General features: G+C 39.2%; 1 pseudogene across 1 annotated transcript; it reads right to left on the reverse strand.

Moving 5' to 3' along the window:
• Positions 1–1,930: 1,930 nt before the first annotated feature.
• On the reverse strand, positions 1,931–21,535 carry LOC122548296 (Ig heavy chain C region, membrane-bound form-like; annotated as a pseudogene). The gene is made up of 9 exons (XR_015755803.1): positions 21,428–21,535; positions 20,989–21,297; positions 19,712–19,780; positions 10,824–11,123; positions 8,459–8,767; positions 6,304–6,612; positions 5,515–5,844; positions 2,519–2,646; positions 1,931–2,378 (listed from the first exon to the last, which is right to left on the reverse strand). The product of XR_015755803.1 is annotated as an Ig heavy chain C region, membrane-bound form-like (transcript).
• Positions 21,536–24,087: the final 2,552 nt, after the last annotated feature.

The raw sequence follows: 24,087 nt of genomic DNA on the forward strand, positions 1-24,087 counted from the left end.
GTGCTCAAATCAGGGAATGTACCATGACATGTCGACAGAAGAACAAATAAATACCAACTTCATAAAGAGTGCTGCAGACAACAAGTACAAAGGAATTCTGTTAAACTGAAATAAAACAGTCTGTTGTCTCACCTGGAATATTGCATCCAGTTTCAGGTGCTACGTTTTTGAAAAACAATGCAAAGTCATGAGAGAGGGTGCATGACTGATTCGCAACAGTGTTCCTGGGATGATCCATCTCATCGACTTTGAGAAATTAGGACTGTTCTCTGCTGAACAGGAATTTTTAATTTGATTGAACCCTTAAATCCCTGATACATTTTGGTAGATTCGCTTAGAGAGAAACTGTTCCCGCTGAAGAAGAATTCAGAGCATTCAGGCACTTTCTAAATATAATTGGCAATCGAAATATCACAAAACAAGATAAAGTGAAACTTACTTGAATGCAGCGAATGCTTTAGATAATTTCTACTCCTGTAAAATGTGCAGCGGACTCAGGATTAATTATGACATTCAAGGTGCATTCGCATTTTGCCTGGCGTGATGCTTTGAAACAGCAGTTGTGATTGATCTGTGGATAAGCACATCGACCTGGACCCAATATGCCGACCACTGCAGCGGACAGGTGGAACTGACAACCGGAAGCGGCAGATTCAAACCACTATAAATGCCGGAGGAAACATCACAGAAGCGCTTCACAGGAGGCTCCCAAGCACTGAGGATGTCACCTAGACAGGGGACGAAACGTCTGCAACACAAATTCCCAGCTCGGCGAACAGAACCACAACATATGCGACTAATGTTCGAACGTTTTAGGGAGAGCCTCTGTGTGTGCCGATTTTCTTCAAATGACCAATTCATTTCAAATTTGAGAAGGTAAATGTCTGTATTTAAGTTGATCATTTGTCCCTTGCAGAGGTATAAATTTCATGTTTAACGATGAAATGATAAATTAAAATACATGGAAAAGCTTCGTTTTGTGGATTTCTTATCAGGTCTCGAGTAGTCACAGATCGTTGGGTGTTCTAGATATCAGATTTGGCAGAGACAAATCTAAATTGATGGATTATTTGAAAAATCTACAATTGTTTTCATAAGGGATTCATACTACATATATAGCTTCCCGAACTAAAAAAAACTATGATCAGTAGAGACGTCTTCAGAGTCTCTAGACCAGATCGGATCCAGACTCTGCAAACAGTTTCAATGATTGGTGCTGAATTCCGACTGTACATCTGATTTCTGCCTTGCCTGATCGAAATCGAGCTGTGATTTATAAGTTTTGAGGGTTTCTGTTCAGTAATATTCCTGTATAAAACATATCACAGCCTCACTTAATGTGATTTGAGAGGTGTGGTGTGTCAAATAGATCCTAGAATTTATGCTCCATGAGTCGTATGTGTGAGAAAAACTTTAGTTGAGAGAATCCAGCCCTGGTTTGTTCATGTGTTGTGCCTGCATATGTGACTGAACGTTGACATTTTTGGCTGATGAACGTTTAGTTGGACATTTGGGGTGTCGAGTTATGCATTACTAACCCAGGCTGTCCTGACATTGGGAGTACTTTTAGTTTTAGTTTTTAAACAGATTCAACTTTCTAATTCCATTGCCTGCCTCTTATACGTTTCTGTGGAGCAATGTTCCTGATTTTTATTATCACATGACCCGTGGGTGTGACGATTTGTGCTTAAGAGGAAACGGTGTCTCATCATTCTGCCTCTGGAGAATTCTATAAGACAGACAGTGCGAAAGATGCATTTATATTAGTGGTCCACTTGGTGGCGCAGCATTAACCTTATGACTGGATGAAACACAACTGGACAGATCAAGTGAAAAGTGTTTGCTGGGAAGGGAATGGGACGTGGATCCTTGGGAAAATATATTTTTACTTATTGGACTTGAAGAAAGAATCAAGCAAACTCAAAGTTAGTGCATTTCATTCAAGATTTATTAACCATTTCAGAAGCATTTTTATCGAAAAGCTTATGTTAAAGTTAATAGAAGTGAATATATTGACTGGATGCTACATTGAGACGAGATTGCATGCACTATGAGCCGTGAATTTTATGTACATCTGTAACATTCGCCAGAAAGAGAATACAAGGGCTCAACATATAAGGGAGTCAACCATTCTGAATAAGGAACAAGTAAAAAAAAACAAGTTGAATTGGGAAGCTATAAATTATTCCAACTATAATAATCTCAAAGATATCAAAGTGAAAGTGAAAGGCCATCAATATTTATTACAGTTACACACTGACAAACTTAAGTGAACTCACTGTTCGAGTCAGCAACAGGACAGATTGTGGATTGGGAATTCAGAAGCCTTGATAAATAGATGAGGAAAATCTACGGTGTCCACAACTCATTCACTTAACCTGGAAAAGAGAGATAAAGTCATGATGCAGATGTTTATGATCAGATGCATTCAGGTTCTCAGTTGTATTCAGTGGCACACTTTGATATTTCACAAGACATCTTTGGCTCCTTGCTGTGTGAAATATTTGATTACTCTCACCTTCACCAGAGTGACGGCAGCACTGTAGAAAATACTCAGGAAGAACAGGGTGATGAATGTGGAAGCAGTTGTCCAGATGTTGCCATTATCATCCTCATAGTCTTCAATCCAAGTGCGATCTATTGAATCTATGAATATAAAGCCGAGAGAACGTATTCAGATTGTTTCTTGATCCTGACTGATCTATCTGCACCTAAGTATTGTAATTAGAGACCGTTGCATCTTCTTCAGGCAGTCAGGTGTTTCTCAGGTTTGACTCTATCTGCATGTAGTAATGCATTACTGACTCTCAGCAAGAAATTACTAATACTAACTGTACATTTTTCCTTACTGTCCGTGCCAGAAAACTTTGAATTACTTTGCCTTTTAATCTATCATTGAAGAATATTATCATTTGAGGAATACTTACTGAGAACAAATATTTTAATTTTATCGTTATACTTTAAATATGGGCTGTGATCGCAGTTTAGTTCAAAGTTTTGTCCATCACTGGATAAAGGTTCAAATATGGTTCTCATCTTCATGATATATTGGTGACCAATTGCTTGGCAAATCGTGATTATAAATTTCATCCACAGTAAAAACATTGCTTCATATTTTTGTTTGTAGGATCTGCATATTTAGGATTAAGTTTTTGTCCATGTCTCTCTTAATTTATTTTTTCTACTGTTTGATGTGTATATCTTTCCTTGTGTTTGTGGGCGTGTCTCTTACTTTGCACTTGCCCATTTTGGAGTGTGTGCATGAATAAACATACTCATATTCTTTACTGCTGATGTGCTCACGTGTATTTTGTATGTAAATCTTGTTCCCTTCACAATGTGTAAGCATCATCATGCTAAAATGGCACTTCGTTGACGCCTATGTTAATCTTTTAATGTCCTTGTGCGTGTTTAGTTTTCGTTAGTGCCATCCTACCAATAGACAACAGGATCTGTCTATTTCAGGTCCTACCTACATTAGGTTATTTTCATTTTTGTGCTCAATAAATGTGAGCATGCAACGTCATGTTTGGTGGATGTTTATCTTTGCGTGATGATCTCTGTTTGTGTGGCAATCTATCCTAAACCACTGTCTGATGTGCTTGTTTGTGTTATTATGTGTGGATGTTTGCTGACGCTTGTGCCATTCTCCTTGTTTAATAAACGCCCCATTACTTGCGCGTCTGCATGTGAGACTCTGAATTTATGTGTGTGTGTGACCATGTATAAGTGCTGATCAAAGTGGTTTAAAAATAAATTAAGCTGCCTCTGCAATCATATGTTTGTGATTATGAAAATTAAAAAATAATAATATTAATGTCTAACTCTGTGCTCATATGTGTCTGTGTGAGTTTACATGTGGGAGGACATTTTTCAGATGTTGTATCTGTGTGCGTACGAATGTATGTCTGTCAGCATTATGCTGCATGAATAGAAATGCAGTCATGTCCATTTGTGTATTAATTTGCGTCTATGCTTTTCGTAATTATGTGTGGATATCCTTGTTCACTTGTGCACGTGCTATTCTTTCTGTGTATGTGCGTTTTTGTGGGAGCTTAGATGAGTGTTCAAGTACCATTTGCATGTGTGGCTCTGTGTATGTAAGAGTGTGTGACAGTTCATCTGTGTGCACGTTTATGTTGTGCATAAGCATGTGCTTTTAGGTGAGAGCCTGTGTATGTGTTTTTATGTGTGTATTTGTGAGCATTTCTCTGAAACTGTTTCAGTTGTTATACTAGACTGTAATTTGAATTATTGTTCCAGTTTTTATGGATTGTCAACATTTATATCTGACTCTGATGTTGTCAGGAACATTTCTGATCGTCGTGGAGAGATAAATGCTTTAGAACATAGAACAATACTGCGCAGAACAGGCCCTTCGGCCCTCGATGTGAGCAACTCTTTTGTTACAGCGAAAGAATTTCTGTCTCTGAGACCAGAGACCTGATCTCAAATCCCCACTACTCCAGATATGCAGAATTGCATTTCTGAACATGCTGATTACAAAATATCTACAAATGTTCTGTACGTGAAGCAAAATTATGTCAGATGTTCGAATACCAGAATTTATCCCCATGTGCTCCAGAAAACTGAGACAAAACTATGGATGACAAACTGGGATAATGTAAATACCAGTTTTGGATTAAGGGGAGTCAATGTTAACAAACGATTAATAGGGTCAATCGAATTCGGCAGACAAAATGGTATTATTTTATATGGAAACATGGAATCTTCGGACAGTAAATAAGAAGCTGGCTGTTACTGTCAGCAACTGGGTTACATTTCAGAGGACTTCTGTCTTGAAAACTCTGCAGAGTGAGTAAGAGTACAGACCATTAATAATTCCCCTCTCCCCCTACCTCGGCTCAACAACAATAACCTTCCTTTCGGGTCTCTTTGGTGTGGAAATAAAGATGCATTCTGTCAACCACTGCACTGGTACAAGATCCCTCGTTCCACAGAAACAAGGGTTATATTCAACTTACTCTGCACTGTTTGCGATTGGCATTTTCCAATCAAAACTAATTCCAAATGTCTCTTAAGATTGCGTTCGCAATTGTTGCATTGTGGCAGTTTAAAGCCGACATGAATTTTGTGAGAATGTGCAATCGGGGAATCAGGAAAACAAAGTTCAAAGTTCGTGGTCTTTACTTGAGAGAAATTGGGCATTTTCAGATTTCGTTTTAATGGAATTTAAGATGGTTAAGGTACTTTGCAGAATCTGACATTGAGTGAGCTTTACTCTGCCTCCGATCCTAAGTTTACCTGAGCAGGGGACATTAACTGCACAAGACACGAGTCCTAGACCTGTTAATAATCCAACTTAACTTTACAGGTGGAATATAAGTAAAAGTGGGAAACACAATTAATTAAACGGTTGTATATTTAAATCACAATTTGAGGAAAAAGCTTTATTACTTTTGTTGAATTATTAAAAGCAACTTTGAGTTTTTTATTGACATGAATTAATAGTGTCCATCAGTGCAAGTGAAATGTTCACAAAACTTGGTTTACCGCTGGATTTATCGACTGTTCTGTTGATGATCTTCAATGGAATCGCTTCATGTCCCACCACACAGGAGTAAGAAGCACCGCTGGCCCACTCCTCTGCTGTAATGGATAACAGGCTGTACATGAAGAAGGAGGTGTTCTCGCTCTCCGCCATCACCTCGGTGTTCTTGTAGTTACTGGGATTCACTGGCTTGTCATTGTTTGTCCACTTGATGAAGATCTCTCGGGGGTAGAAGCCTCTCACTAAACAGGTGAGGGAGAGAAACCTCTGAGCGGAAACGTCTTCTGTTGGTGGCAGTAGGATAGACACTGATGGCTCCAGTAGCTTTTCTCCTGAAGAATATTTGAAACAAATATAAATCAACTATAAAAATCCAGAATCAATATTGCAATTTCACTACATATTAAAATATGCCAGTTTTGTTTTTAAATTTGGGCTTTATACACTCTCATTTTCTAAACCAGCAGAATGATATCCATTCTGTTCATTAAGAGTAAAGAGTTTAATTCGAAAGTCGACTCCATGTTTCTAACCCACAACTAAGACATCCTGTCCATTTGTCATTGCTGATGTTAAAAACATAAACCAGGCTTCTTCCCACTTTATTTGACTTATGATCATAAAAGATCAACCTTTGGTCCATTCTGTTCTCGATCAGATATTTAGCTATCCTGCTATCAGACACATCTTTCATGCTCCCAACGTTATTTGGAGCCAATCTAAGCATGCCATGTATGTAACTGGATCTAGATTACACATGGAATACTTTGATCTTTCATCTCACCGCTCACCATTTCCCTTGCGGATGGAGTCTCTCAGAGGAGTCGGTAGATACGGATGGTTCACCACACATTCAAAACTAACGTGACTCAGCCAGGTTTGAGTAGAAATGCTCAATTTGCTGATCACGCTGTCGGGATCTTTTCCAGGCTGGTTAGCAATCTCTGATTTCAGAGTCTTCTTTTCTTGTATCCAGGTGACATTGACTCCAGAAGGAAGATTGGACACAACGCAGGTTAATGTCACCGTCGCCTCCAGTAAGACCTGTTCTACTGGCGGTGGTAGAATTTTAACTGTGTAATCGTGGCACTCATTACCTCCTATGAAACAAAAATCAAATCAATGAAAAATGCCTCTTTAGAATCAAAACACCGAGCCTTCAGGCTACTCCCACATGAAGTGAAGAAACCACCTTTGACATGGCAGTTTCCAACTATTGCTAAAATGATGGTTCCTGTTGTTGAGATATTTTGATTTGTGAAAACATTTGTTATTATCTATAACATGCCCCGTGTAATCATTCATAAAGAACACTGGATTTGTAACAAGTGAAACCTGTGAAAAAGTAAAATCAAAGATACCATGGCGTAACACACGGAATTACCTTCCTTTCAGACTTCTTCTCTCACTTACGACCATCCATTGATACTTGTGACAAGAGTAATCTGAAGAAAACGACTTCATTTCTATGTTCATGAAACTTACTTGCAAATGCTGCTGGGCATTCTGGATGCCACATTACATCCCCAATTTTGGGCAAACTGTAATCAATCATAATTATTGTCTTTGTTCTCATGCATTTGCAGAGGATATAAGGTGTTACGGGGCAGTGATCAGTCACAGAAATTCTATTCAATATGTTTAACGTTATTGAAAATAATTGACATTATTAGTGTGAGATTATTCTCTAAAACACACCATGAGATATTATTACTCCTGTCAAATTTGGAGTAGATCTAAAAACAAAACAGTGAATTTCTTAGTAGAACAAAGACTAAACAAATACGAGTGTCTAAAATTATTCTACCAACTTGATGGAAATTTGCACGAGTATTATTCAGACTTCCACTGCTCACTGCATGAACATTTCCTTCCTCACCCTGGGCTCAAATTCCTAGATCGTTCATCCCTACTGTAGCCTTACCACTAAAATGTATTCTCCTGCCACATCCACTAATTGCAGAGAGTATCTTAAAGAGGCTCAATTAGGTCATGTTTATCCAGATTAATCAAATGTGATACAAACTTGGTCTGCGATCTGGTCCCATGAATGAAGTTGAAGAGCTCAGTACCAGATAAAATCTATGACGTACAATGCCCAAGGACAACAGGTCATTCCTGAGCTGGAAATGAAGCACTGAACACATTTTGATCTACTTTGAAAAAAGGGTCGCTGCACATTTTAACCATGTCATTTTGAGACCACAAGATAGTAAGATAAAGGTGCAGAATGAGGCAGTTCGGCCAATCGAGTCTGCCCTGCCATTCGATCATGGCTGGTATGTTCTTCTACCCCATTCTCCAGCCTTCTCCATGTACTAACCGATCTATCGCCACCTTAAATACAGTCACTGACTTGGCCTCCAAAACCCTCTGCAGCAATGAATTCCACACATGCACCACCCTCTAGCTGAAGAAATTCTTCCCCATCTCAGTGCCAAATGGTACACCCTTTGACTCCGAGGATATGCGATCATGTCCTACTCTAGCCTACTGGCAAAAACATTTACTCCACGTTCACCCAATCTCGGCCTCTCAGCATGTTCTATGTTTCAAAGAAATACCTCTCTGACCCTGCTCCCCGGCCCCCACAAGACACGGACCCCTCCCCCATCCCCAACCCCTTTATCCTTAAGCAAGTCACCAGGTATGGATTCGGCACTCTGCCACTCCAAATGTGGTCAGCCAACAAACTACTTTAAAAAATGACTGTTAATCCAGCTCACTGACTATATGTCTTCAATATAGAGGGAAACATGCTTTTCTGATTTGACATAATGTTGAATTATGAGCAACGCCAATGTAACACTCAAACTGAAATACATGACACGTTTGTGAATGGGATGCTGTACACCTTAGTGCTGTTCACTAAATTTGATAAATGTGTGTATCTGATTAACATCGGAGTTCAAAATGATTTCTAGTTCTCTCGTATGTGTGTCTTACCCTGGGGTGTGGTGATGTTTTGACTTTGAGTGTTCTCTCCATGAGTGACCTGGCAGGTATACACTGCGCTGTTGAACCATTCACCATAAGGGACTGTCAGCCGACTCATCACCGAGAAGTTCCCATCCGCCTCACACACAGGAGATGTGAAGACAACAGAATCCACGGATTGGCCATTTTTCAACCATGTCACGGAGATTTCCTTCGGATGGAAATCAATGATTGAACACACGATGGTTGCAAACTTGCTGCTTGCAATTTCTTCACTGGGACTCACGGTGAGAAGAAGAGTTGGCGAGAGAAGTGGACCTTTATGAAAAACATTGCATAAATTATCTGACAAATTTGATAACAAATACATTCACTTCTATTATAACAAAGTTTATTATGCCTAATTGATACTAACCTTGATATTACAAGTATCATAAAAGAGTGTTATAGAAGCTGAGATCAACACATTACAATTAGCAGGACGATGTGATAATGACAATGTAATGCTAAAACTACAGGTCACAGCAAGGAAGTCAAGAAGGCACAGAAATGATAGGCCAGTTAAATCAGAGGGTGAGGTAGTAAGGTTGGATGGTATTCATTTCAATGAAAGGAGTATGATAAACAAGGCAGATGAGGAAACGGCATAAAGGAGGAAGTGTTGATATCATGGAGACATGTGGAGAGAGGGGCAGGCGTGGCAGTTCAATATTCCAAATATAATGCCTTCAAGCGAGACAGGGAAAGATGTAGAAGGGCGGTAAAGATTATTGATGCTCATCAGTCTGAGGGAATATGTGGGTATCGAAAACATGGTGAAGTGTTGTGATGTTTTTTTTCAGGAATTAGGATAGATGATGTGATGTACTGCCTTGCTTGATGAAAAATAGTTATATTTCCAGGGCAGATAAAATGTATGCCAGGCAAAGGATGAAATAGTGGGTCGCTGGCAATAATTTATAATTCCTGGCCACAGGGGATATGGCTAAACTGCCAATGTGGTATTGTTACACAGGACGGATGAAGGGAAAAACAATGAATCCACAGGTTCGGCTTTAGCTGGATTCAGTAGTAGGGAAGACATTGTAACTATGGAGAGGGGAATTAACCTTCATCTGGAAGAGTAATCAACAATTCTCAGCACGAATTAATTGTGAGGAAGTCATGTCTGACCAATTTGATGGTAGTTTTCGCAGAAATAAGTCGATGTCCAGATGATCGTAAAGATCAGAGCCAGGTGAGATCAAGTCAATTTGACGAATTGAATCCTGAGGTAGCTGAGTGGCGGAGTGCAGAGGATAATGGCCATAGGATGTTTGTGTGGCTGGAAGTATATGTCTAGTGGTGTTCTGCAGGATTCAGTGTTGATTTAGTGATGTCTCTATTATGTAAAAGTGATTTAGAATATACTGCAGGAGATTTGGCTAGTAAGTTCACAGATGAAGCGAAAATTGCCGTGTTGGCAGGTAGTGACCATGATAGCTTTAGATTGCAGCAAGATACAGAAGGGTTGGCCACTTGTGCTGAGAAATGGCAAATTGGAATCATTCTGGATAACTGTAAGGCGATGCACTTGGTCAGAAGAAACTAAGAAGTATTATGTTTTGAATGGTGGAACCCTGAAAAAGATTGCATGCCCATCGATCCCTTATAGTAATGTGGCAGGGGGATAAAAAGGCTAAGAATGTGTGAAGGGTATTTGCTTTTATGAGCCAAGACATTTACATCAGGTGTTGGGAGATGATACTGGAAATTAATGAAATACTGGTTAAGCCAGACATGAAGCATCGTGCGTAGTATAGGACTCCATGTTATGGAAGGAATGTGATTAGACAGAAGGCAGCATTGTTGAGATATTCCAGGATTTTTCCTGGGCTGGAAGTTTTTAATTATGAAATGTGATTCACCAAACTGGTATTTTCCTTGGAGCAGAGAAGATTGAGAGAGAAGATGATTGTGATGTCTGGAATTATGGTAGACATACACAGAGTAAACAGAACAAAACATTTTCCCCTTAATGGATGGAGCAATGTCTCAAGGGCATAGGGTTAAGGTAAGGACAGGAGGATATCGGGGAAAACAAAATCACACAGAGGGTGTGAATCTGTAGCTCAGTGCCAGTGAGCGCCGCATAATATGTGAGAAATATTTAGATGCATATAACAAATGCCAAGTCACACAAAGCAATGGATCAATTGCGGACATATTGAACTGGAATAGTTAGGGAACTGTTACTGATTGGCTTGGACTGGATGGGCCGAATGACCTTTTCCTGTGCTGTATATCTCTATGGCTATGTCAAATGTATTATAACTAATGCCCTATTCATGTTAACCACAGATGTACTGTTCACCTCAGTTCCCACAAGACTTACATGGCATTCCAGTGCTCTGCTTTGACCCGCTGTGTTGAACCTCACAGGAGATTTTGCTGCAATCCGCTTCCGACTCAGGCAGGGTTAACTGGCTGCTCAGGGTGTAAGTTCCCTTCTTGTTTCTCACGGATGGATAAGTCTTCAATGCAGTCGTGATTGGCTGCCCACCTTTCTTCCAGGTCACCTTGGTAACGTCAGGGGAGTAGTCCATGGCCAAACAACCAAAGATCACTGAACCGTCGGCGTTGTGTTGCTGACAGGAGGAGACAAGTCCATAAAGTGTGGGGGTAGATACAGTCTCTAGGATAGAATGAACAATTGAGCAAGTTACCTTCGGTTAATTCGACCTTATTGGTGACCCAAATGTTTCCTCAGCTGTAAATGTATGCCAGTGTGTTCCTGCTAAAATCTTCAACATACCTTGAGTTTATTTTTGTTTCCAATCAGTCGTTGATCATGATCTATTGTTTCCCTCTTCAGAAACATGCCCTCGACCTTGGCCATTACTATATAACTTAGAAATAAGAACTCCCTGATCCCACGAAAAGTAACTGTTAGAAAATCTCCCCAACTAACACTTCCATTGGATTGCAGGTGACGAGCACAGTCGTTTCACAAAATGCAAACCCAGAAAACGTGGAAGTTGGAATTGGAAATAAAACCGAAGTTGCTGGAGAAACCCAACAACTGGCAGCATCAGTGGAGAGAAACCAGAGTGAACGTTTCGAGTCCAGTATCCCTTCCTCGCTTATCAATATCAGTCAGAATCTCCTCTCTGTGAAGAAGGCAGTTGCAGGGCACTGGGACTGAGAGAATGTCTGTCACAGCTGATATCATGCCAATTATCTGGAAGCTCAATGATCGACTTGACAATTATCTGATTTCTGGAGGCCTCTGAAACATAGAGGACCATTAATGTTCAGAGACTTTGGAGTGTGACAGCTAGCTGAACTGAGCATTTATGTTAATATGATTCGAGAGATGAACAAGTACTCTTTTACTTCAATAACTATTAAACTTACAAGCAGTTCATGGTAAAACTCTAATCTCTCAGACTAACCACCGCTCTGACTCTCTCTCTCACCCTCAATTTCCACTCACATTGACAACCCCTACACTGTTACACGCTCATTCACCCTCGGAACACATGACCTTCATCGCAAGAGATAACACACATTCAAGGCAATCCATATTCCGGACGAGAATGTAATCTCGATTCCTTTCACTCAATTCCACTCCTGCGACACTGCACCTGGTCCTTGGTGAATCTAGTCCTGACATCAGACTTTTCACAACCCCTGACAGGATGCCACTCCCCCAGATATGACCTCAGACCTTCACCACTGACCTCTCATTTTACACAAGTCAACCTGTGCATATTGCATCCTAGCTCTGTTCCCATCTGCCCTTCGCCACACTCCGACCTTTACATTTTGACATCATATCCACTTGTCACATCAGTACAGCCCAGCACTCTGCTAAGCCGATCAACTAAACTTCCCGACACCCTGCCCACCTCTTAACTAACCAGCCCGGCAGCCTGTCCACCTCTCAGCTAACCAGTCTGACACACTGCACATCTCGCAACTAACCAGTGCGACACTCTGCCAACCTCTCAACTAACCAGACTGACGTCTTGCCAATGTCAGAAATAACCAGTCTGACACCCTGTTTACCACTCAACTAACCAACATGACTCCCTGCCCACCTCCAACTAACCAGCCCCGCACCCTCCTCAGCTCTCAACTAACTAGCCCTGCAGCCTGCTGGCCACTCAATTAACCATCTTGGCACCAGGGAGACACCCTGCATTGCTGCTCAAACGACCCCTCACCTACCAAGTACAATGTGACCAAGTTATTTCCTTGTGACCATTATGATTTGCTTTGATGCCACCCTGCCAGACCAGGTGCATGCAAGCGTACCCAGCAGCCACCCAACACCTCACGGCCTATCAGCTCAAAATCTACGACATCACCAACCTACCTCCTCACGAGATCACTAGCTTCCAACTTTCAACCTACTCCACCATAAAGTCAGAGATTTAGAGAGTCATACAACACAGAAACAGCCCGTTCGGCCCAGCTCGTCCATGACAACCACGGTTCCCAAATTAAACAAATTCTATTAGCTGGCATTTGGCCCATATCTATCCAGATCTATTCAGTTCCTGTACCTGTCCAAATGTCTTGGAAATTTTGTAACTGGATCTGCATTTGCCACTTCCTCCGACATTCCAATGTCAGGTACAGTTGCAACACAAACTCCCAACCTTTATACTCAATGCTCTGTGCAATGAGAACACATTTTGCAAACACATTCTTCAACACGCCAGCTACTTGAGACACCACTTTTAACAATATATGTATCTGATCTCTCAGGTCCCTATATTCGACAAAGCTACCCATTGCCATATCATTAACTCTGTACGAATCTATGTATCTGAATCCCCAGGTGCTTCTGTTCGATATCACGACCCAATGCACTACCATTCACTTTAAGTTGTTTCCTGATTTCTGTTCCCAAAATGCAATGAGTCATATTCAGTTGAAACTGAACTCTATCTGCCCCTCCTCTGCCCATTTGCCCAGATGATCATGATCTCGTTGTACTTTTAGATAACTTTTATTGTCAATTATAGACCTAATTTTGCTGTTATGTGAAAACTTAACAACCATGCCCCATTCAATTTTTTCACAATTTTCAACCACTATTGTACACGGTTCAACTTTTTTTTCCCCACATACATATTGTTTCCTTCAACGCTTGAAAAACCTATCATCTTCTTGAAATCATTTGATGTTTTGACCTCAAACCCTTTCTGTGACAGAGAAATCCAAAGTTTCATTCTTTAGTTGAACAGTACACAAAAGGGTTCAATCTTGTCGCGTGAGGGTAAGATTGTTGACTGTTCCTCCAAACATTACTACACTTTGACTTGCAATTCTTTCATTGCCCCTTTACTCTTTCTGTATCACAGCCATGGAACTCACTTCCTGACAGAGCGGTGAAAATGTTAATACCACACAAATGTCAGAAAGTCAAGGAGGTCAAAGTCGACTGATCTCTCAAGGAGATGTAAAATGCCTAACATTTCCACGCCTATCTACAGATGCAAATAACTACTAGAAAAAATGAAGATTATTCTGGCGCTTGCATGTCCACACAAAGATGACGTGCTTAATAGTTTCATTTTGTGTCGTTTGATTGTATTTCCAGTGAACTACTTCTTAATCATTTAATGGGCAAGGAACTTTCCTCATTTTTAGCACAGCAAGCATACATTATACTTCCCTGGAATAAAGAAAAATAATGTTAAATTAAAGGGATCTGACGATTGGAATGATTGAGTTGGAAATTGTCAGGAACTTAAAACTTATTTTCACGAGCAATTAATTACAGCCTCATGGTGTCACATTGCATACTCACACAAATATGTTTCAGAAATGGTGTCTCTCTTTGTTATGTGCAGTTGAATCATTAAATCTGGGATAGTTATTGCTTGTTAATCAGATGTGTTAAAGAGTTTTACTCAAAGGTTAGCTCGCAGATGTACCATGTTTTAAGTGGGGCTGAGTGCTTTATTCCTGATCATATATTCCTATTATTGTGTCATTCATTCAGCTAGCAAAGGTGCTGGACACTTTTCAATACAATATATCAACAAATTAATTGTTAAAAACATTCTTTAAAAATTCGTGTTGATTATTTGGAACAGGAACATTGATATTCTCTCTTTGAGTGGTCAGAATAACTCCCACCCAAGTACACTCCAAAGATGCGAAGGTCAGGTGAATTGGCCATGCTAAATTGCACGTGGTATTCAGGGATATCTAATTTAGATGTATTTGTTAGCGTTAAATGTACGGTCTATAGGGTAGGGAAATGGGTCTGGGTGGGTTACTCTTCAAAGGGTAGGTATGGACTTGTTGGGGCAAATGGCCTGTTTCCACACTATAGAGATTCCATAATTCTATACAGCAGCCATTGCCCTCTGGAACAGGTTGTTACTTCATCATACAGTTTCTTCTGAAATTATGGCTCTACATGAGATCACTCACTTTCAACGATGACCTGGTATTAAATATTTCTGACAATTCACAATTTGGTAAAATATATTTTCTCTCTGAACAACTTGTTTCATATAAAGTACATTTTATATGAAACAACAAACTTTGAATGCTTGAAATCCGAAATAAAAACAGAATTCTCTGAAGAAATGCGGCAGGTCTGGCAGCTCCTTTGCAGAGAAAGGAAGCTTATCATTTCAAATGCAGTGATCCTTCTTCAGCAAATTGTTTTCATATTCTCCCGCACGAGAAATTATACCTATTGATTTAGACAGTGATTAAGTTTACCTGACTTCTGTTGGAAAAGCATTATAAGAAGGTGTACTGGATGATCTGAGATATCCGTTGAAGACTGGTTGAAAAGCTAACAACAAAGTGTTGGATTCAACCAAAATCCCACCGGACTGAACAGTCAAATTCACTCACAGTAATGGTTTGATACAAACGAAAACTGCTCCAACTTAATGTCATCAAATATGCTTTGGGAATAATTAATTGTGGGTTAGTTATAAATGGTATTGATAGAACAGCAAGTCAAGATCACGGATTTTATTGAGGAATTACACTATTAACCCAGCTAACAATTCCCAAAAGCCAGGGAACAAATATTGAGTTGAAAAAGGCTGCAAACCGCCAAACCTCTGTCTAATACCTGAGGCCCAAGTCTGGACAGCGATTAAATCGGTTTCACAGGCCTCTGTGTGTGGACTTCCAATAGAACTCAAAGAACTCAATGTTTTTCCCCCCAATTAACCGGATAAGACATGGTATTACATTCCTCTCCAACACATTGTACATGTACACAATTCACATGTCTCAGAGTCAGAGACACTACCACTACATTATACCAGATCTGAACATAATCTCCGACAACACAGACCACCGGTTTGAGAGTGCACAAATTTGTTAATAATTAACCAAGGATTTCAGCAACCAGGGATTGTTACAAAATGCTTACACGATGAAAGTAGCATTTCAACAATTATCCAAGAATGCTTTGATAGCAATTCAGAGTTGTTCAAGCTCAATGGGAACTGTAGAGGAATAAAACTAGGATTTGCACTGCCATAAATTTACTGTCACTGGATTTCAACTGAGAACTCCCTTCCTCTTAACCCTGTGTGTGTTGCTGCACCAGATGGTCTGCTTCGGTTGAAATAGATTAGAATCTTTTGAAGTGTAACTTCACCTTTGCCAGTAACATTACATGCTGACAATAAGTTCTTAATAATTTGATTCTACATTGTGCCACTAAATGTGTCACTGACAAGAGAGGCACAAATAAAATATGGAGCATATTTCCCTCTGTCTCACTGAATGATTTATCCTTCATTGCTAACACCTTACAATTTGACTTTTGTTACTGAAGTGTTTATTCTGATTGTAACAATTCAGTCAGGTCTCTCAATTCTGTAGTGCCTAATTTCTGGCAGACAAAAGTGGTTTTGAAGCGCCGCATGTAATTCAAATGTCTGAGATTCAGGTGTCCAAACGGGTCGATTTACAACTGGTCAGGAACAGCTGACAACTCGGTCGGGATAACACAGGAACACACTGTACAACAGTTTTGATCTGAGCAGATATATCTGCTCAATTCGTCACATCAAATGTGTTCACTGTAATTTAAATTTCATAATAGGGACGAGCCAGAGAGAAAGCATCAATGCTTCTCAGAACGTTTTCACAGTGAAGTAAGATTACCTACTGATTTAATAAACTTAATCGATTGTAAATAAGAAAATTATTGAGGTGTACCATTTCACCAATTGAAGCACAGTTCGGGCGGAAATAGAATATTCTCCAAATTATTTCTGCATATTCTTAAAATATTTCTTGAACTCTGGAAATTTTGCACGCACTACTCAAAACCAATACTGCATTCCATTCTGTAAATGCATGTCTGTTGGATACATTAGGGCAAGTATTTACTCTCAGATGTGCTTGGCAATGGCAAGTTATTTCCTTGATACCTCTTTCTAAAAAGTGATTTTTTAAAAAAGCAAATGTATGAATTGAAAACAGTTTCTGTCTGCATTCCCCGCTTTAACTGATGTCGAAATAAATGATCATCAACACTTAACTAACGTGAGCAATCTCATTCAGATTGCTACATTCCAAAAATCGCGCCAGTATATTAATTGAAATGAATCTTACTCTATTCTCAGTGTCTAAATAAACAATGTGCTCTACTGCCCTCCAGTTCCTGTCTTCTCTAAATTTGTGAATTCTGCAACTGTCGGAAAGCATGGACAGACACATTAAGGGGGCGGCACGGTGGCTCAGTGGTTCTCACAGTGCCAGAGGATCCTGGTTCAACACCCGCCTCGGGCATCTGTCTGCATGGAGTTTGCACATTCTCCCCGTGTCTGGGTGGCATTCCTGTGGATGCTCTGGTTTCCTCCCACAGTCCAAAGATGTACAGGTCAGGCGATGTGTATAAGCTGAATTGTCCATTGTGTTAAGGGTAAATGTCGGGGAACGTGTCTGGGTGGTTGCTCAGCGTAGATTTGGACTTGTTGGGCCGAAGTGAATCTTTAAAATCTCCGATTTTGCATCATTTATTCCCATGGTGAGTTGATGATGGATTATTTTAGTTGATTCGATATCTAGACTTGGTGACATAATCGACTATAGCAGCTGTTTCCTAATGAATGACTCTTCAGTTGATATGTTGTTGCAAAATGTATCTACTTACTTAAAACACACGGATTGGGAACATCTAAAGCATGGCATGGATTAAATCACTCAGTTAATATTACATTTTTTAATCCTGTAAATCTAATTTAATCAGATGTATAAGAATTAATTATTTCAAATTAAACTGAAAAACTGATCAATTCAGTGAAATCAATTTGTTCTGCATCGAAATATTTGGAGCAGAATTTCTTAATCGTCTTTTCCAACGATCTCTTCCAGCCAGGAAACTTGTGTGTCGGGTACAGCGGAATTGAAAGGTAATTCTTGATTAATGATATCACAGTAATGGCATTTTTGCTCAATCGCAAGAAAAATTAGAACATTATATTTTTGAAATTCTATTTATATTTCTTGTGACTTGTCAACTGTTTCAAGACAGACTTTGTGATTTAAGTAGAAAATTGAGTTCTGAGTTTCGAATTTAAGGTTTGGATTAGACCAGTCCCAATTGTTACTTTCAAATAAAACTCGCACCCTAACGGATCTGGTTTCCCTTCATTTCCAAATTCTTTGCGATTTGCCTTTCACTTAATATTAGGTTTAATGAAAGTTCAACTGCAAAGCTGATTGCATTGAATGAGGAAACTGGAGCAGTTCACTATCAACAACCATGCAAACATTTCTAAAGCAATGTAGAAATCAAAAACAGCTTCAACAACATATTAGCTTAATTTTACCTCAGCACATTCTCTCATCAACTGAACAACGATTACCAAATCACAACACTGAGGATCAATGATGTGTTTGCAGCAAAACTGTCTCTTTGCAAACATTTTCAACAGAACCAAGAACATAATCTCACAACAAATATCCCAAATTGGAAACCATCAAAACTGCTCACCATCACACAAGCGAATAATTAAATCAAATAGAAATAAAAAGTCATAACAATTGCCTTGGTTCTGAGATAACTTATTGAACAAAGCTTAAGGCTTTAACATTTTCGGCAACAAGTCAATTTGTTATCAACCTATATAGTATTTCTGATCATGTCAATCTTGTGCAGTGCACAGTAGAGCAGCTGAAGGCATCTATTGATTAATCGCCTTAAGGTCAAAATAAAATTAGTTCAATGGACAAACATTATAATTCAATGTTATGATAAGTTAGTCTCAATCATGAAATCTGATGAATTCGGTAGCTTAAGATTTTAGTCCCAAATTTTATTTTGAATGAGGCTACTCAAAACAGACTTTAATTCGTTTAAAATGAGAACTGAGATTGTGTATATATAAAAATCTCTAAAAAGTCGTCGTTTTTTTTCATTTCTCACACTTCCGTGTTTCTGCCTTAAGTTGGTCTTCAGACAGTTACAAACGGATGTAGTGTTTTCAATCAATCAGAAAAAATATTGCCCCGCGTTTAACAAATGCAGAAACGATTCAGTACAAACAAAGAACTTCACAGATATTCGTAATTGAGAGTCATCCAGAGAGACAATCTCTTTTGCTGATAGAAAACACCGATTACTGAGAGCATGAAAGCGCAGTTCAATTCCACAAGATGGAACAACTCAATTCAACAGAATCAAATAAAGCAAAGTCAGAACCCAATCAACTTTTCAACAGAAGCAAATAAAACACATTCAGCATCCAGTCAAAAGAATGAAATGCAGCACCGCTAGAAGATTCCATGACAGTATCCAACGTGCTTGTCATCAACAAAATTAACAACTCAAATGACAATATGCAATCATGGTAAGAGCATTATGCACCCAGGGAATATATTCAATAAATTAACATATTTTCATCCTGTTTAGTGATATTTCCAACACCTTTAAGTTCTTGCCATTTGTTGTCGATAATAAAACTCACAGATAGTGGGTGGCATTAAACTTTGCTTATACCTGACTGATTGAGAGACTTTAGGTGTTTCAAGTAGGTCAGCCACACAGAATGCCCATCTGATTTTAAAAAATATATACACTGAGTATCTGAATCCGCCACCACTACTTCAGTCATTTTCTGAGACTGAATGTAAGTCTATTGTCAGTTTTAACAAAAATCAAACTGAACCAAACCAAGCTCAGCACAGGATCTAAGTTTCATTTAATTCAGGAATTATTCACATGAATGGAACGTTAGCAAAAAATAAAGTCACTGAGAAAGTTCACATTCTTACCTGAAGTCACCGTCACCATGGTCCCTTGGCCCCAGTAACCAAGATAATCACAGCGTTACATTCTCTGGACTGGGTCACACAATAACTGACTTTGCATAAAAACAAACAAAAACCTGCATTATTCTAAATATTCAGAACCACTGTCAAAATGAAGTCGCGATAAATCTTCATCTCATTATAATTGTACAGTGGATACTGATCATTCTTATTAAATTACTATAATGTTTTATACTTCACAGAGTAACACAGAGCTGATTCTCAAAACCATCAAATGCTACAATAATAATCACCACTTTTGCGTATTAAATTTACAATTTAAACAATGATAATTGCACAATAGCCCAGAGAACTAATACTGAAATGCGAGTTTAGGTAGTCTGTACAGGTAAACATTGACTCGTTTCAAACAATGGGTGCTGGACGGGTTTTTGTATTGATTATAATTGCAGTGTCACCCCAGTATGTCACTGTGAGACACATTGTGTCAAATACTACAGCGGGCTGCAAACTGAAAAATGTAGATACTTAATTTCATCAACTCCTGGAAAGAAGTGATTCAGACTCCTCTAAAAATGATTTCGTGGAGTATTTTAGCTTTTCCTATTCACTGTATTTTAAAAGGTCGGAATATTTTTACAAGTTTAGCGTGCATTTAATGTGGCCATCAACATGAGGAAAATAGAATATTTTTATACATTTGTCCAAGCGAGTCACTCCTGGATGGGATTTAAATTAAGTCTCACATTATTTTCCCTGTCCTTCAATGGTAATTATCGCCAGCTTGAAATAGACCCTTGTCAGTGATTTTTGTATGAGCATGTCACTGTGCACATCACTGTGACCCACTGTAGTATCACAGCGATTTACACCTGTACATTTTCTGTAATACACTCTGGGTCTCAATTTTCATATGAAATAGACATTTAGTGCTGATAGTGTTTAGAATTAACGGCATGGTTTACAGAACACGATTAGCAGACATTTCCCGAACTGTCAGATACATTAAAACTAACATTATGTCCAAGCATTTAATTGGTGGAAGAGTAAGCAGTACATACGACATGCCAAAAACATTGTCCCATGATATCACCCAGTTTGTTAGTTTCAATGATATGTTTCCTCTATGATAGGGTTGTAAAAGGCAGCCCGAGGTGGGCTTCAGATCGCAGTTGGTTGAACTGAATTTAAAACGGGTGCTGACCGTCAGTTAACGATGAAATTGGCAAAATATCCCCTTGAGCTGTTTTTTGAAAGGGTCCAGCCCTGGTTCCTCTCGCTGTGGTATCTTGCACAGTAATAGATGGCGGTGTCTTCGATCTTCAGGTTCGTCATCTCCAACGCGAAGATGTTGTTTGAAGTGTCTTTGGACGCAGTAAATCGATTCTTAATCGCTGGGGCATAGTTACTGCTGGATGAACTTTTGTAGTTAAGCAGCCACTCCAGCCCCTGTCCGGGAACCTGTCGGACCCAGCTCATCCAGTAACTGGTAAGATCGAAGCCGCTGGTTTTACAGGTCAGTCTCAGGGTGGCTCCGGGATGGCCACTCTCTGCCTCTGGTTGAGTTAAAACAATCTCCGACTGGACACCTTTAAAAATGAAAAAAAAAAGAACCCATGAGAATTAATGCTGATACAATGATGCCTGAATCTTTTACATTCCTGAGGCAGACTAACATTGAGACAGTAACAAAGAGAGACATGAACAAAAAACACTCACATGATAAGAACGTCAGTAACAAACTGAGAAAAATTGTTGACTTAATCATTCTGATAACTTGTGGAAAACGGTTCTGTCAAGAGCTTTCTAAACAAACCAGATCCAGGAGTGTTGAACTAATGCACAGTGACCCGGATTTATATGGTCATCGGAAGGGGCAGGATTACAGGTTCCGCCTGTTGGTTTCCTGCTGGAGGCTGAGACTGGATCCTCGTATCACCTTGCACAGCCCTTGCAGATAGGTTCATATTTACACGAGATTATTCTTAAACATGGAAATATACACACCTTAGGATATTGTTTTGCTGATTAGCCTGCTGGGAAGTGTTTTTCGAATGGGGAAAGTGAAATTTAACAGCTTGAAGTATTTTTCAGATGAAGTTTTCAGATATTTTATTTAAAACAACAAAACGAATTCAATTGGAAGTTGGCTCTCTGTATTTTAACATGCATTCACGAGTAAATAAAACTAAAACCAAAGTTCGAAGATATTATCAGCCAAATAATTAACTGGCCATACTTTTTTCTGGACACTCCAACTCTCCGAATAACTTGTAAATCATTCCAGAAGTTTCTAAATTCACTTTATACAACTGAATATAGAGCGTGTTCAAAGTGACTATGTATAGAATATTCAATTGGAAATTAACTCCTTTTAATTCTACATTCAACCACAAGCAGAAAAAGCTAAAACGAAGTTCAATACCATTGTCAGACAATACAATTACTGACTTTATTTCTGCAACCACTCAAGTTTCTCTCAAATTACAAAATAAGATATCATTTGTATTTGGCGTTTCTAAATTCAGTTCAGGCAAGTTAATATCCAGCATGTCTAAAATGGATATGTTAAGAATGTGTGTGTATGTCACTAAACTGTTTGGACACGGAGATTAGAAGAGCCTCACCATATTACAGAATCTCTCTCCTTGTATCTTTTTTTAACATGCACCGACCACAAGATAGATATTTGAAAATGTATTGTAAAGGAAAGCTGTGTGCCCGAGAAATAAAAAGTGGATTGACAGTGATACGTAACACTCAGGTCAACCTTTGAAAGAGAATCTAATAAAGTGGAGAAGGCTGGTGAGAAGTTTGAAAATATTTCTCAACATCTAAACCATTGCAGGTAACTGTTTGGGTACATCAGGAGTGTCTGGCAAGTTACAGAGTATTACATCAATAACTGCCACGGATGTAGGTCATAAACAGCACATTTTTCCGCGCATTGGTAACTATGACACGGGACTTTCAACGAGTAGAAATCAGCGAAAACTATGCATTACACTGCACCGGTGCTCACTATGTATAAATGGCCCACTCGGTTTTAATGAGATGCATTAATCAGAGAATGGTGCAACTGGTTATGCGAGTTCAAGCCAATTCAAGTTTGTCAACTTACTTTGAGAAAATGACAAATGTTAGTGCCATGTGGGAGTTTGGGTCCATTAACGTCATATTCAAGAACATTAAAAATCCTCAATACAAACGGTTTACTAACTAGGCTGATGTTCAGCCGGAGTTAATATAAATGTCTGTCATGCAGTCAATTTCCTGTTTTCTGATTGTCACACAGTGAATGCTGTGTTGAGTGGCCATCCTTGTTAAAGAAGAAATGCCAAGTGAAGTGTGTCCATTTTGGGTAAACGGGAAAATACAGTTTGTTTGGTTAGATTTTGTTTTAGTTGATTCATACTGCCTTTAATCTACCAGATACAGTAGTTGGCAGCAATTAAGCCGACTGCAGAAATGGTTCTCGAGCTTCCAGTTTCATTTACCGGAAGCATCTGGAGTCTCTGCAGTTGATCAAAGATATTTTGTCTCACTGTTGACCACTTGTCAGAAAGCCAACGTCAAACTATAACCAGTGCCTCGGCATAAATAAATCTACTCAGCAGCAATGCTACAGGAAATATTAATTTTCAGCTGTGCAACTTGGAGAACGGGTCCCTTCTCTCATTAAAACAAATATTCACAGAGTCTCAGTCACAACCGAAAAATCAACTTTTCACTGGAGGATCACTCCAGCACGCTATGAAATTGAGAAAAAAACAGGTAGATAGCTGTTCATGGAGTCATGGAGAGAAATCACTTAGAAACAGACCCTTCGGTCCAAACAGTCCATGGGCAACCATAATCCCAAATTAAACTAATCCCACCTGTATTGGCCCATATCCTCCCAAACAGCTCGTATTCATGGACTTAACTAAAAGTTTTTTAAAAGTTATAACAGTATTCGTATCGAACTCTTCTTCTGGAAGATAATTCCTCACACGAACCATTTTCTGTGTAAAAGTTGCAGCTGATGTCATTTTAAAACTTTTCTCCTCTCACCTTAAAAAAATGTTCTCTTCTCTTGAAATCCCCCACCCTAGGGAAGAGACATTTGCCATTTTCCTAACCACTCATGACTTTTATAAACTTGTACAAGGTCACCTCTCGAACTCTTACGCTCCAGTGAAAGAAGTTCCAACCACCTGGATTTCCAACGGTGGATCTGTGCCTCACATTTTCCCGTGTGTTTAAATTAGAGATCCTCCTGCATCCCCAATATATTACATTCCTTGATATTATTTCAAAGAATTGAAAGGGACTTGTCCTTCCTGTATTGTTCAATTTTATTTTGCTCCAAACATCATCACAAAATCAGTTGTCCATGT

Source organism: Chiloscyllium plagiosum, unplaced genomic scaffold, assembly GCF_037043375.1.
Source record: "Chiloscyllium plagiosum isolate Xiang-an unplaced genomic scaffold, Cpla_swu_hap1 HiC_scaffold_53Y, whole genome shotgun sequence".
NCBI lineage: Eukaryota > Metazoa > Chordata > Chondrichthyes > Orectolobiformes > Hemiscylliidae > Chiloscyllium > Chiloscyllium plagiosum.